Genomic DNA, 5,481 nt, shown 5'->3' with positions numbered 1-5,481 from the left:
AAATGGAATATCGGTGGACAGTAAAAGAGGTTTAAAGATGTTCTTAAAGCGAATCTACAAAAATGTAACATGAGCATCGAGAACTGGGAAGTCTTGGCCCATGAACTTCCCAAATGGAGGTCGGCTATTATCAAAGGTGCTATGGACTTTGAAGAAGCATGAATACAGGGCAAACGGGACAAACGAGCTAAGCAGAAGGCACGTCAAACAAATCCTCATTGCGACCATCTTCCATCTGGAAACCTATGTCCTCACTGTGGGAGGCTGTGTGAATCCAGAATTGGCCTCCACAGTCACTTAAGGACCCACTGTTAAAGACCTTATCTTGGAAGACAATCTTACTCGGCCACGAGTGATCGCCAATGACTAGGTGTGATTTCTTCCAGTGGTGATTCAGCATAGGATCTGCATAGCAAAGCTTAGCAATTCCCTATTTTAAACATTCTGCAGGAGAACAGGTCACCTCTTCAATCTTGTTTCACCTTCACAAAGGAAATGCATTGCTCCCAAACACTCTGAGCCTCTCCCTGACCAGATCTATGACCCCTGTTCTCCAGAGGCCATATCTGTTCAGGGACATCCAACAACCCTCTTCCTGAGGGTAGCTAGCTGACGAGAAGGCACAAGTGTCCTAAGCACCCTTCTGTGACTTATTTCAACAGTTACAATAAAATACAAAGTTCAACTCTATCCAACATGCAAATGAGTGCAGTATGCTGGGTTTAAATTACAATTTTTTTCCGCAGTTGCAGCTTCCACGACTTGGTAAAGTGTGTTCTTTTCACTACATCTTTACAGACTGGTAGCAGCTCTGTCGGATTTGAGACAGGAGCCTTTCTCCCCCCAGGCCACAGATACCAGGGATTGAGCCTGAACCCTTCTCTTCTGCATGCAAAACAAATGTTCTGCCACTGACTTGCAGCCCTGTCTGACTTCCTATCTCACACCTGTCTTCAATCCCTAGGAGAAAAGCACCAATGGTTGTAACAAGTAACCTGAACCGGTGGGGGGGGGGGACAGACAGAAAGGCAACCTATAATTCCCTTGCTGATTCCTTCTTTAGTAACCACTTGTTGGTTGTTGTTTTTTCAGGCTTTACTTCCTCCCTTCCTCTTCCTTTGTAGTCAGTCAGAGATGGTGTCTCTTGAGTGTGAGCCTCATGGCTCCACAATGGCCACATGTATGCCTGTAGTCAAATTACATTTCCCAGTAATAATAAACCTTAAGTTTCTTCATTCTTTCGTGTATCAGTCTTACCAGACTACTTATTTGTGTACTCTGCTGCAGTATATACCAAAGTCCAAAGCCTTAATAATACATTGGTACCTTATGCATTACACCAGGGTTAGTCCTCTAGACTTTGTGGACTCCCAATTTCCATAATCATCAGCTAGCATGGCCAATGGTCAGGCATGATGGGAACTGCAATTTACAACATCTGGAAGGCACCATGCTGGCTACCTCTGCTTTACATCAGGCCAGCGGCCCATCTAGTCCAACATCCTGTTCTCACAGTAGCCAACCGGATGCCCATGGGAAACCCTCAAGGAGGCCCTGAGCACAACAGCACCCTCCCCTCCTGCTAGTTTCCAGAAGCTGGTATTCAGGAGCAGACCACCTTGGACCATGGAGGCAGAACGCAGGCATCAGGTGGTAAGATGCAGAGCAGTTCTTTACTGGAGAAGGAAACGGCCTTTTTCAGAAGCAGAGCTTACAGGAGAGGAAAGAGCGAGAGAGAAGACAATGAACATTTCGTGCCAGACATGCTATCACGACCTTGTAGACCAGGGACGGGAAACCTTTTTCAGCTCAAGAGCCACATCCCCTTGTGGGCAACTTTCCCCGGGGGACCACATGCCAGTGGTGGGCAAGGCCAAAGGCAAACGGGGGTAAAGCAACAGATAGAACTCATACCTTTGTGCAATAGGCTACATTCCAGCCCTGCCAAAGCCAGAGGTTTTTACATACACACACAGAGAGACGCACTCTATCCTCCCCCCAGGCAAGCATGAGGCATGATCATCATTCAAGGCCGCACTGCAAGCAGGCACTTGAGAGAACAGCATGGAGCAAGGCCAGGGAGGAGAGGGGCCTGGGAAGGGGCCTGAGGGGCAGACAGAAAGGCTGGGATCCTGTGTGCCTTGGCCTGAGGGTCATCATCTTTGCTACAGTACAGACAAAAATGAGCATTGGTTTTGATTTCACATTTTTGTAACCAATCTGTCACCCTGTCCAAATCAACAGCTTTTCCTTTTATGCTGTTGAGAACCCACAGGGCGACGGCGTATTTGGTCGAAGCTACTTAGTGACTATGATGCAGCCATGAAATAAGGATGCTCTTCCAGTTGCTACAGGGCTGCCCGTGTTACATATTGGCCACGTTTCCCCACTGACGCATGAAATGGCATGGACTTAAATTGACCATTGTGTCAGATGGATCCATAATGAAAATCTAGCCCTCAGTAAGCTGCAATCAAGAACAAGGGCCTCGCCCTTTCAAATCCTTTTACAAAATCAAGGAAAGCCATGCTGAGATTTTAATAGCTCCTTAGGCTATAAGTACAATCAATTCTCTTTTCTTTCTTTTTCTAAAGGGTAGTCAAGTCTTACAAAGATATGAGGGGGTTTGAGCCTCAGGTTGAGTTCCCAAGAGTAACAAGGGGGATACACTTGATGCTCTTGGCCAGATCTGATCTGATCAAATGAATACGGAAGTAAAATATCAGTAAACACAATAATCCAATTTCCTCCTTGTTCCCATAAATAAAAGGTATCCTGGCAAGAACACACACACACAAAGGATACCAGTCATCTAATGAGAGGAACAATGTCTGCAAGAATAAAACAAAACAGTTGTGCAGTTGAGCACTTACTGGAGAAATTCAGAATGACAAGTCTTTGCAACTTTTAGGAATATGGGGAGAGTCTCCTCCCAAAGACTGGAAAGGTATATTGAAGATCTCCCACCAACAGGAAGCTTCAGGAGTAGATCATCCTGAAGTAGGGTTGCCAGGTTCCTGGCCTGAGACTGATCCTGTATCTGTAGAAGAGAAAGTCAGCCAAGTGCAGGTGTTGTTGCAACACTGTAATGAGAAAAACCGCAAGGTGGAATTCTCCCTTCCCCCTGCACAACTTTTAAAGATACAGAAGACCTCTTGGTTGCCAGGCCCAGCCTCCAACAGGTCTTCTGTGTCTTTAAAAGTTGTGCAGGGGGAAGAGAGAATTCTACCTTGTGTTTTTTCTCATTACAGTGTTGCAACAACACCTGCACTTGGCTGACTTTCTCTTCTCCTAAAGATACAGAATCGGTCTCAGGCCAGGAACCTAGCAACCCTACCCTGAACCCCCAACTCCTCTCTTGATTGCTGTAGCAGTTATAACTTATATTGATATGTGGCCTCTGCTCCTACAGGGAATCAGCAAAGGTTCAGGTATGAGGGTGCATCAAAAGTGGTTTCAGAGAATGAGCACCCCACTTTGTAACTATTGTTGCTTGTATTCTTTCAATGTGCAGAATGATTTTCATGCAACGTTTTTCTATATAGTTTGCTAGCTGAAGATACATGCTAAATGAGCATGAATGGCATATGTTGGCTGGTAGCTATGTCTGACCTCCTTCAGCAGAGGTTAGAGCAATGGAATAGTTTGATTGATGAAATGTAGCCAGAAAAAGAGGAAGACATAGCCTGAATTTTGCAGCTGGCAATCAAAAAGGTGCCAGGAAGTCCAAGTGCATAAAGCTTGTTTTAGAAGGAACTGGATCTGCTTTAGAGGCCAGCATTATCTGATTGGGTGCTTGCCTGTTCCTCCTCACTCAGCTTGTGTCAGGGATGCTTGAGGAATCAAATCCTGAGTTCTGAAACAAACTGACCTGATCCATAAAGAACTGGAACATAATTATCCAAAGCTGTTTGCACTACCTGAACGTTCTGACACAATCTTCAGTTTGGAAAACAAATCAAAATATGTTCCAAAATGAGAAAATATGCCCCTACATGAGAAAAAGTATGTGTTCAATGGATCTTTAACTGTGGATTTCAGTGCAGGTTTTTTTAAAAAAAATTTGCAAATGAATGCAAAATGAGATAGAGCTGTGGTTGAACACACACAAAAGTGCTAAGGACCAGATATGAATGGATCTGCCCGTCTTTCACTTATATAGGGGTAGCTGCAGCCCAGACTGCGTGAGCCAAAGCCATGCATCTCTGACTTGACATAAAGCATAAGCTAACAGCTCAACTTGATGGAGTGAAGAGTGTGGACTTGCATCCCACAAAGCCATGGTTGTTGGCTAGTCTTTACAGGGGTGGTGTCTGTGTCTGGAATACAGACATTAGTGAAGACCTTTGAAGTATGTATGCCAGCAGGGGCGTCACTACCGGGGTGCGGAGGGTATGGCGGGTGACACCCTGAGGGGGGTGACACCCAGAGCCGCCCCACCCCGCACCATTGCCCCGTGCCAAATCCTCCTCAGCGGCGGGCGGGCGAGACCAAAAGCAGGCACCCGCTCGCTGGCGGTGAAGCCGGGACAGGCCTCCCACCGCCAGCCTGGAGCACGTGGTGAGTGTGTGTGCGCGTGCATATGTAAGACCAGCCACCCCCATCCACGCACCTGGGAGGGCACGCGCTGGAGGTCCGCACCCCCCCACACTCCCATTAGTGACACCGCTGCCTGTCAGTTACAGCAGCTAAGTCTGTGGCAAGAAAGAACTGGGTTGTTACAGGAGCTGATGACATGCAAATTCGGGTTTTCAACTACAACACTTTGGAAAGGTTCACATATTTGGAGAACACTCCGATTATATTTGCTGCATTGCAGTGCATCCTAAACAACCTGTCATTCTAACTAGCAGTGATGGCATGCTAAGCTATGGGGCTGGGATAAAAAATGGTCCTATTCTCAAGTGTTTGAAGGGCATACTCATTATGTAATGTAGATTGTCATAAATCCTAAGGACAATAACCAGTTTGCTAGTGCCTCTTTGGACAGGACAATCAAGGTGCGGCAGCTTGGTTCTTCTTTTCCCAACTTCACTTTGGAAGGCCACGAGAAAGGTATAAATTGTATGGATTGCTACAGTGGAACTGATAAGCCATATGTCCTTCCCGAAGCCAAGAGATGCAGATGCACACGTTTCTGTGAGGTTTTCTCTTTTTATTAGAGTTACCGATGTCAAAAGCCTTCCGACTCATTCACCTAACTATACTTTCTAGGAACTAATTCCCTAACACTGACTAAGCATGTTTTTGCAGCCACATTCATTTATGCAGCAACTTCCCCCCCTTCAGCGCCGTCTTAAATAGGTTTCTCTTTTGCACAAAGATGCCAGCTGCTCCTTAACCCCGACCTTTGCTCTTCGTGCCTCCAAAGCCCCTGGGAATGGGGCAAAGGGAGCTGGACCTCAGCTTCCCACTCCAAATGAGGGGGACTAACAGTATGTTCAGGCGTGGGAAGCAGCTGGGCGCCTATCTGGGGATCAG

General features: G+C 46.5%; 1 pseudogene; it reads left to right on the top strand.

Annotated features, from left to right (window-relative positions):
- Window positions 1-4,197: 4,197 nt before the first annotated feature.
- On the top strand, window positions 4,198-5,162 carry LOC133376846 (coatomer subunit beta'-like; annotated as a pseudogene).
- The last annotated feature ends 319 nt before the right edge of the window (window positions 5,163-5,481 follow it).

The sequence above is a fragment of the Rhineura floridana genome, chromosome 1, assembly GCF_030035675.1.
Source record: "Rhineura floridana isolate rRhiFlo1 chromosome 1, rRhiFlo1.hap2, whole genome shotgun sequence".
In the NCBI taxonomy this organism is placed as follows: Eukaryota; Metazoa; Chordata; class Lepidosauria; order Squamata; family Rhineuridae; genus Rhineura; species Rhineura floridana.
Note: the sequence above shows the minus strand (reverse complement) of the source record. Positions and strands in the feature narration are given on the sequence as shown.